General features: G+C 41.1%; 1 non-coding gene across 1 annotated transcript; it reads left to right on the forward strand.

Annotated features, from left to right (window-relative positions):
- Positions 1–250: 250 nt before the first annotated feature.
- LOC141663277 (small nucleolar RNA R71) lies at positions 251–357 on the forward strand. The gene has a single exon (XR_012551354.1). It is a non-coding gene; the product is annotated as a small nucleolar RNA R71 (small nucleolar RNA).
- Positions 358–9,323: the final 8,966 nt, after the last annotated feature.

Consider the following 9,323-nt stretch of genomic DNA (forward strand, 5'->3'; position numbering starts at 1 on the left):
CTTCATCGTCAAAGCCTTAAGTTGGGCAGCTATAGCAGTTGCTGCATCCAAATCCAAAATTCCTGCTACCTTTCCCTGAATCAGTCTCTGGGAGGGATTCTGGTACTCATTAGCAGCCATCAGTTCAATAAGTTCATAAGCTTCATCGTAGCTCTTAGCCCACAAGGCTCCTCCTGATGCTGCATCGAGCATGGGTCTAGAAGTATCACCCAATTCATTGTAGAAATAGTTGATAATCATCCAATCAGGCATGCCATGGTGTGGGAACTTCCTTAGCATATCCTTATATCGATCCTAAGCCTCACACAGAGATTCTCCAGTTTGTTGAGCAAACTGAGTAAGAGCATTCCTGATTGCAGCAGTCTTCGCAATAGGGAAGAATTTAGTGAGAAACTTTTGAGCAAGATCCTCCCAAATGGTGATAGACCCTGCTGGTAGAGAATGTTACCAGCACTTAGCTTTGTCCCTTAGAGAGAACGGGAAGAGTCGTGACTTGATAGAATCTTCAGTCACATCATTGAACTTAAAAGTGTCACAGATTTTGATGAAATCCCTGATGTGCATGTCGGGGTCTTCAGTAGGAGAACCCCCAAAATGAACTGAGTTCTATATCATCTGAATCGTGCTTGATTTGATCTCAAAAGTGTTAGCCCTGATGGCTGGCCTGATGATGCTTTACTAAATGTCATTGATCTTAGGCTGATAATAGTCCATCAAAGCCTTCGGATTTTCTTCTTGATCACCCATCTCTACTAAAGCTGGTTCCTCGACCTTCTCTTCTTCTTCTACCTTCTTTTCTTCTTCAAAAACTTCCTTACGGACTACCACAACTTCTTCCTCGGCTTTATCCAGTATTCTCTTACGAGTACGCGAACGCGTATGCATACACCCTCGCTAGAGTACCTGAAATAATGCAAGGAAATGAATAATTAACAATGTCCGAGTCAATGAACTTTAACGACCACTGATGGAAATCACATAAACTATAAATTAATACTGTAGTCCCCGGCAGCGGTGCCAAAAACTTGTTAGTCACTAAACACGCGCTAAATATACACGCAAGTATACGAGTTTGCAAGTAGTATATAATCTTTTCTAGTTCGTTCCCACAGAGACTGACTTTGGTTAACTAATTAATTTATGCACTTAAGCAACAATGTATGGTCATTATTCAATGCTAAGACGATAATAAATTGAGGTTGTTTATAACTAAGAATTAAACTAACAATTATAACTAAGAGAATAAGATGGACTGAATTAATATATATGACAAACAGGGGATTCTAACTTCATTAAATACTTCATTCAATAGCCTTATTGTTCTTAACCTTAGCATGCAACGGTGATGACACTAATTAGATAACACGAAACTGATAAAAGCCAACTTTTGTTGCACAAATACCATACTACCAGACATCCACATAAGAGATAGAAGCTGAATAGACACCAATTATATTGAGACCCTATATGTCTATAGAATTTGATAACATAACGGTTTAAGCACAAGTTATCTATCTTGATTATATAGGGCATGTAAGATGATTAAAATTACCTATGAATCATGCATGACAAATATATGAACCTATGCTAGCATGGCAAGTTCTAAATCCTTAAATTCACTTTCGCTTCATTAAGAATTAACAAACTATCATATAAGTTCGCGACGCTCATAAGACGAATATGTACAACCAATACTAGGCTATCATATAATCACCACATACTAAGGCATCAAAACAATTTAACTAAAGAAATCCATAAATTAATCCGCTAGAACCCCACGATAACGATTAGCCCATATTCGGACTCATCATTAACGTGGGTTCCGATGAAAGCATGGTATAATAAATGTAGTCTTTATAACGAATAAATAAAACCAAGTACGAACCAAGAGTAAGGTTCACAAATAAGAAAACTAGCATCCAAGTTACAACTTAGAATAAAGATTCACAAGTAAAATAAGATCTTCTTCGTCTTCGTTGAATCGTGCTAAAATGATCTTCTTACAGCTCTCCTTGATATGTCTCTGGCTTGATATCTTATTAAAAATGACCTAAAGTTATTTATATAGCAGCCCTAATCAGCAAAGAAGTCCAGAATTCAGTCTTCTAGTCAAAACAGGATTCTTGAAATCCGACCTGGCGCGGCCGCGCGCTTAATTAGCATGGGCGCGCTGGCTCTCTGAAGTTCGGGCGCGGGCACGTGCTTGATCAGCGTGGGCGCGCTTGGCTTCTCCCAAAACTTTGAGTTCTTTCTTTTCTTGCAGATTTGAGCCGGCTTTCCACGAGCTTTTATTCCAACACCACCTTGACACCAAACGAGCACCAAAACAATGCTAATTCACCTGATTACCTAGATAATACCTGAAATGAAAAAACACTAAAAAACACGTCAAAACACTTAACAAATTGAGTATAAATGCATCAATTCAAAGCTTATTAGAGCATTATAAAGTGTCATAAATGCCGCTCAACACCTAGCTGGGATGCATCCTGGTTGGGAGGTGATCCTGGCCCTGGGTTGGGTCCTGAGTCTGGGTCTCTCCACTTTACTGCTTTAGGTGGGGGGGGGGCTTGGTCCATCAACTGAACCTGCCTCACCTTAGACCTGTGTTGGGATCTATCTGGGGAAGAAGAGGCTGTAAGATATGAGAGAACAGATAAAAAGAGGAGAAGAAGCAAAGCTAGAGAAAAAAATTCAAAAAAGAATGCAGCTAGAAGATGAGAGCCTACTAGCCAAGGCCAAGACTAAGAGGACCCGAAGGGACCCCACCCCCGAGGTCATTTCTGATGATGATGAGGAGGGGCAGAAGGATCTGAAAGATATGATTTATGAACTCCAAAGAAAGATGGAGAAAGATTCTGGAATGGAGGTTGGGGAAACTCTAACACCCCTCAGCCATTCTCTAGAAGTCATTCCTCGATAGAAAAACCTCAAGCATTACAAATTCGATTCATTTGACGGATTGGGGGATCCAGAAGAACACTTGAATTATTTCGAGCAAATTGCACACATATATTACTACAATGACTTAACAAAGTCCAGGTTCTTCGCATCGACTCTCGGGGGGGGGGGGGCTCAGAGATGGTTTAGCAGGATCCCCTCCCGAAGCATCCACAGCTCAAAAGATTTTCGAGGGGCCTTCCTTAGGAGGTTTCGAGCAAACAAGACACATGATCTACACATGTGCCATCTCAAAACTATACGCCAGTATGACAACGAAAGTCTCTCTGCCTATATGAGGTGCAATAAACAAGATCTCAAACTTAGATGAGCAGGAGGCACTAAGCATATTCCGAAGGAACCTGAATCAGGAACACAACGAAAGGTATATTATAGAGCTAATAAACAAGGAACCACAGAGCCTAGCTGCTGCCACTGCTGCCTACTCTATGGCAGCCAGATTCATCAAAGAAATAGACGTGCTCTAGGCTATGAGGATGACCCGGAACGGGGGATCCAGGAGCAAGAACTCTGATGACCGACCGAAAGGGGGTTACCATCAAGAAAAAAAGTTCAAGCAAAGCCAAAAAATCCAGCAGACCAATGTGGTGCAGAACACTCCAATATTTCAGAGACTGGGTCCTAAGACAGAATCTAAAAGCGACCCAGGGCCAACTAGGCGAGCCGGGGAGCCTAGGCAAGTGCAGGATTGGACCCCATTGAACAGAACCAGGGAGGAAATACTAAAAGAAATCAAAGGCAAGCAATTTTATTATCCCCCAAAGCCCATGCAGACTCCCCCAGAGAGCCGGCCTTACAATAGACATTGCGATTATCATGAAACACATGGGCACAAAACTGAGAATTGTCTATCTCTCAAATACTTCATTAAAGAACAAGTCAAGAAGGGTAACCTAAATCAGTATATCTCCCGGGATACCCACCAGAAAGAAGAAAGATCAAGAAAAGGGGAAGAATATAGTGAATGTGGTCCTAGGAGGCTCTCACTCACCTCCCCGTAGCCCGGACTCAGGTGATGAAGTATTCTCTTTCCAATCCTTCCCGGAGATGATAATTTTTTTAGCAGCAAGGATTATGAAGGGGTCAACCCCAATCACAATGAAGCTTTGGTTATACCACTTGATATTTTTGATAATGAGGTGAGGAGGATGCTGATAGAAAACAGCTCCTCGGTTAACATCCTATTCAAACATACTGTGGATCAGATGAAACTGGGGAGCGTACGCTCAAATGAATGCCAGGAGGATCCCCTCTATGGATTCGGGAATAATTTGGTCCCGATCCAGGGAACCTTATACCTACCAATCATATTTGGATCAGCTCCAAACCAGGTCACCCATGTGATAAAATTTTATGTGATCAACACTCCTTCATCATACAACAGAATAATTGGTCGCTCAACTCTAACAAGGATTCAAGCAATAACCTCTATATCACTCCTTAAAATCAAATTCCCAACTCCAACGGGGATAGGAGAAGTTAAAGGAGACTACGAAGTTGCGGAAAGATGTTACAGCCAGGACATAGTTATGGCTGAAACTCACCAAGACAACAAGAGGAAGGCCACATTCCTTCGAAAGCAGCAAAGTACTAAGAAACACCGCCCCCTTAAGGGATGTTGCGAGAAGAGAAGTACAAGTTATAGAATCTAACCTGGATCCAAAAGCAAACAAGCCAGTCTCGGAGGACCCAGAAAGCAACCAAGCCATAGTAGAGATTAAAGTAAACACCCCTCTCATCCAAGGCAATCCAACTATGCAAACAACCAACCCCGAAATAATTGAAGTAAGGGAAAGCAACCAAGAGAAGATGATAGCCCATGGTCAAATCTACATGAAAAAGAATGCAAAAGCATGGATCCAACAATTGTTATCAAATCAGGATCAAGCCAAGATCGAGGCTGCAGTGGAAACAGAAACAATTCTGATCGAAGAGAGCAATCCTTCTAAGAAGGTAAAGATATGATCCATACGTGGAACTATCTTCGGAGAAGACTTGGTGTCATTGCTCTGAGGGTACGCTGATATATTTTCCTGGAGCCCGAGAGACAAGCCTGGGCTGCATGAATCCATAGAAATGCATAGCTTGGATGTCAACCCAGAGAGGAAACCGATTAAGCAAAAGAGAAGAAATTTTACACCAGAGAGGCAGAAAGCAATAGATGAAGAGGTTGAGAAACTACTCAAAGCTGGGATCATTTATGAAGTGAAGTACCCGGAATGGCTAGCTAATGTGGTTAAGGTAAAGAAGGAAAATGGTAAATGGAGAATGTGTGTCGACTACACCGACTTGAATAACGCATCCCCAAAGGACCCCTACCCCTTCCCAAACATCGACCAACTGATATATGCCACATCAGGGCACGTCATGCTAAGTTTCATAAACGCCTTTTCGGGGTATAACCAAATCAAGATGAATCTGAAAGACATTCAAAAGACAATATTCATCACCCACATAGCAATATATGACTATATCATGCTACCTTTAGGATTAACGAATGCATGCTCAACCTACCACAGAGCAATGAATAAAATCTTCAAGACCCAGCTAGAAGAAACCTAGAGTCCTATGTTGATGATATGATTTCCAAATCCACAAGCATCCCAAGTCACATCGAAGATCTAGGAGAATGCTTTGAAAACTTAAGGAAATACTCGTTAAAGCTGAATCCAGAAAAATTCACATTTGGAGTAGGGGCAGGAAAAATCCTAGGATTCATGATCAACAACCGGGGAATTGAATCCAACCTAGAGAAGATAAAAGCAATCCAGGAAATGAAGCATCCTAGGACCCAGAAGGATGTTCAGAAACAAGCAGGGTCACTAGCAGCACTTAGAAGATTCATCTCAAAGCTAGCTAAAAGATGCTTACCCTTTTTTGACCTATTGAAAGGAGCAACCAACAAGAGGGAAGTCAATTGGAACCCGGAGTGCCAAAGTGCATTTGAAGAAATCAAAAGATATCTCTCCACGCCACCAATTCTAACCAAAGCCTAACCCAGGGAGCCCCTATCCCTCTACCTTTCAGCAGAGGCCCTAACAGTCGGGGCAGCATTGATCAGAGAGAAGAATGGAAAATAACAACCAGTTTACTACATTAGCCAAGTACTAAAAGACTCCGAGACAAGGTACCCAAGATTGGAAAAGTTCGCATTTGCCTTAGTCATGACATCAAGAAAGCTCAGACATTACTTCCAAGGAAGAGAGATCCGGGTTGTGAATAATCAACCCTTAAAGAAGATAATACACAAGCCAGATGTCTCAGGAAGACTCGTAAATTGGGTAGTCGAGCTAAGTCAATTCAACTTGAGTTTCATTCCAAGAACTAGTATCAAAGCCCAGGCACTAGCTGATTTCATCATAGAATGTAACTTTCCGGATGATGAGCCTAGGCCCTGAACATTGACCTAGAGAGTAGCCATGATCATAACTCCGGAGCCTGGGCTCTTAAGGTTGATGGATCCTTAACGAACAAAAGGTCAGGAGTAAGGATCATCCTAAAGAGCCCAGATGGTTTTAAAATTCAAACTGCTATCTCCTTCGGATTCTCAGCGACAAACAACCAGGAAGAGTATGAAGCTCTCAGAGCCGAATTAAAGCTCGCCAGGACCCTCAGGATCCAGGACCTTGACATCTATAGTGACTCCCAGATTGTAGTCAAGCAAATAAATGGCAAGTATATAATTAAGGACCCAGTTCTAGCCAAATACCAGGCTCTGGTCCAAAGCTACCTTGCCTTAATACCACGAAGTCGAGTCCTACAAATCTGCCGAGAAGAGAATTCATAGACCGATACCCTATCCAAACTGGTTCAGAACTCATCAGACCTAGATTGCTCTATCTACTTTGAGGAATTATAAAAGCCACGTATAGAATCTGAATAGGTCATGGAGATAGACAACAACCCGAATTGGATGACTCCTTTTATCAACTACCTGGAAAAGGGAGAACTCCCATAAGATAAAGGGAAGGCTTAAAGATTAAAAGCTAAGGCAACAAAGTTCTTCCTCGGAGAAGGAATACTCTATCACCGGACCTTCTCCTCACCTATTCTGAAATGTATTGGCCCAGAGGAGGCAAAATATTGTTCAATTGAAGTTCATGAAGGAATATGCGGAGATCATATGTCTATGAAGGACCTGGCTCACAAGATAATAAGGCAGGGTTAATACTGGCCAACAATTCACAAAGATGCAAAAGACTTTGTGAAAAAATGTAAGCAATGTCAAATCTTCAGCAACGTATCCCGATTAAGCCCAGTCCTACCCTCATCAGTCCTATCTCCAATCCCTTTCGCTGTTTGGGGAATAGATATCATGGGACCTTTCCCCGGGCTAGGGGAGACCTAAGATACCTACTAGTCTCAATCGATTACATGACTAAGTGGGTGGAGGCAAAGGCAATAAGAACCATAAACTAGCAGGATTGCATAAAGTTCATAGATAATATCTTGATGAGATTCGGAATCCCAAGAGTCCTGGTATCAGATAATGGACCCCAGTTTATTGGGTCAGAGTTCGAATTCTATCTCCAAGAGCGGGGCATCAAGCATAGGAAATCATCAGTAGCATACCCTCAAGGCAATGGACAAGTGGAAGTAACAAACCAGATCCTTCTCTGGGGCATTGAGAAGAGGCTTAGAGAAAGTAAAAGCAAGTGGCTAGAAGAATTGCCTAATGTGTTATGGGCCTACAGGACCAGTCCCCTGACAAGCACTGGAGAAACACCCTTCAAGCTAGCTTACGAAATAGAAGCAATGCTACCCATCGAAGTAGGATCCCCCTCTCACCAAGCAATTAACTTTGATGAAATAGAAAATGAGGAGGGGCTCAAAATAAATATTTAGCTCATTGATGAGGTCTGAGACTAGGCTATAGCAAGGATGGAAAAATATAAGGAGAAAACTAAGGAACACTTCAACAAGAAGTCCAGGGTCAAGAACTTTTAAGTTGGAGACCTGGTACTTCGAGACACAGAAGCCTCGGATCCCACTAATACCGGAAAGCTAATGCCTAAGTGGGAGGGGCCTTACAAGATCAAAGAGGTGTTAAGGCTGGGGACCTACAAGCTAGAAAACATGGATGAATCAGAGATACCAAACACTTGGCACAAAATCATGCTCATGAAATACTAACAGTAAAAGAAAGCAACCAAAAGCAACCAAAAACTTGTAGCCTATGGCAAGAACCAGTCTATGATTCAAACTTTTGTATGAAGAACATTGCAAATTAAAGAAAAATAATTTTCCTATTTTAGTAAGCTATTATTTAAACAATCATTACAAATCAAGCAAACATCAACCCTAGTGTTATGGATAAAAAACTATAGTATAGTAATTTCTGTATTTATTGCTAGGGTTCAAGAGCTCAAGGCCTTTAATGGCTGCTCTCGTGTTTCGTGACTTAACTCTGCCTTTACGAGATGCCTACATATCTCTGTGAATTAGAGAATCAAGCCAAAAAATGTAGTTCTGATTTATGGGGTGAATCCCTTTATATAGATGTTGAGAGTCCTTGAATTGGACTTGATTTAGGAGACTTGGTGGGAAAGTCTCAGAGTTAGAATGGAGTTTGGAGTCCTAGGAAGTAGGAAGTTGATTCCTTGTTCAATTAGATCCCTTGAAAGCTGATCTACAAGTTGATTCCTTGTTCAATTAGATCCCTTGAAAGCTGACCTACAAGAATTTATCTCCCTATTAGGACTCATATTGACAGCTGTTTTCTCCCTTATTTAATTAATTACGAAATTAATTAATATTAAGGGTTTTGGGCCTTCTTCGTTCCATCAGGCCTGATCTGGTCCATCAGGCCTGATCAATGTGTTGATCTTTTTTAGTCTGAATGTCATACATCTTCTCAGTGGGCCTTGTAGCCCAAACCATGTACAATTAATGCGATATTAGTTATAATCAGGATTCATTTCATTCCCTATCATATGCCCCCCAACTCCTGGGAAATTGTAAGAAGATTTTGCAGGAGTTGAGTTCATTCGTTCCCTTATAGGGTATCGTTTTTGTGTAAAGTGTGGAGCGACCTACACATTTACAATGATTTTCCCTTTGGGATCCATCCCTATGGGCTTCCCTGATTTCCTAGGATATTATGTGTACCTTCGGGTATTTTTCCTTAATTTTCTGGAACTCAAAGGTATTTTTCCTTAATTTTTTAAGAATATTTAACAAAAATAATTTTTGAAAATTATTTTTCAATTTTCCTGATTTTCTGGGATTTTTTGCTTTATTTTTCCCTATTTTTTTTTGGAATTTTTCAGCAATTTTCTTGATTTTGGTCCATTTTCTGATTAATTAAATAATCAGAAAATGGGCTCTTATTGCATAATGCATCCTAGGCGTGGGTGACCCCC

This window comes from Apium graveolens, chromosome 5 (genome assembly GCF_009905375.1).
Source record: "Apium graveolens cultivar Ventura chromosome 5, ASM990537v1, whole genome shotgun sequence".
NCBI classification, from domain to species: Eukaryota; Viridiplantae; Streptophyta; class Magnoliopsida; order Apiales; family Apiaceae; genus Apium; species Apium graveolens.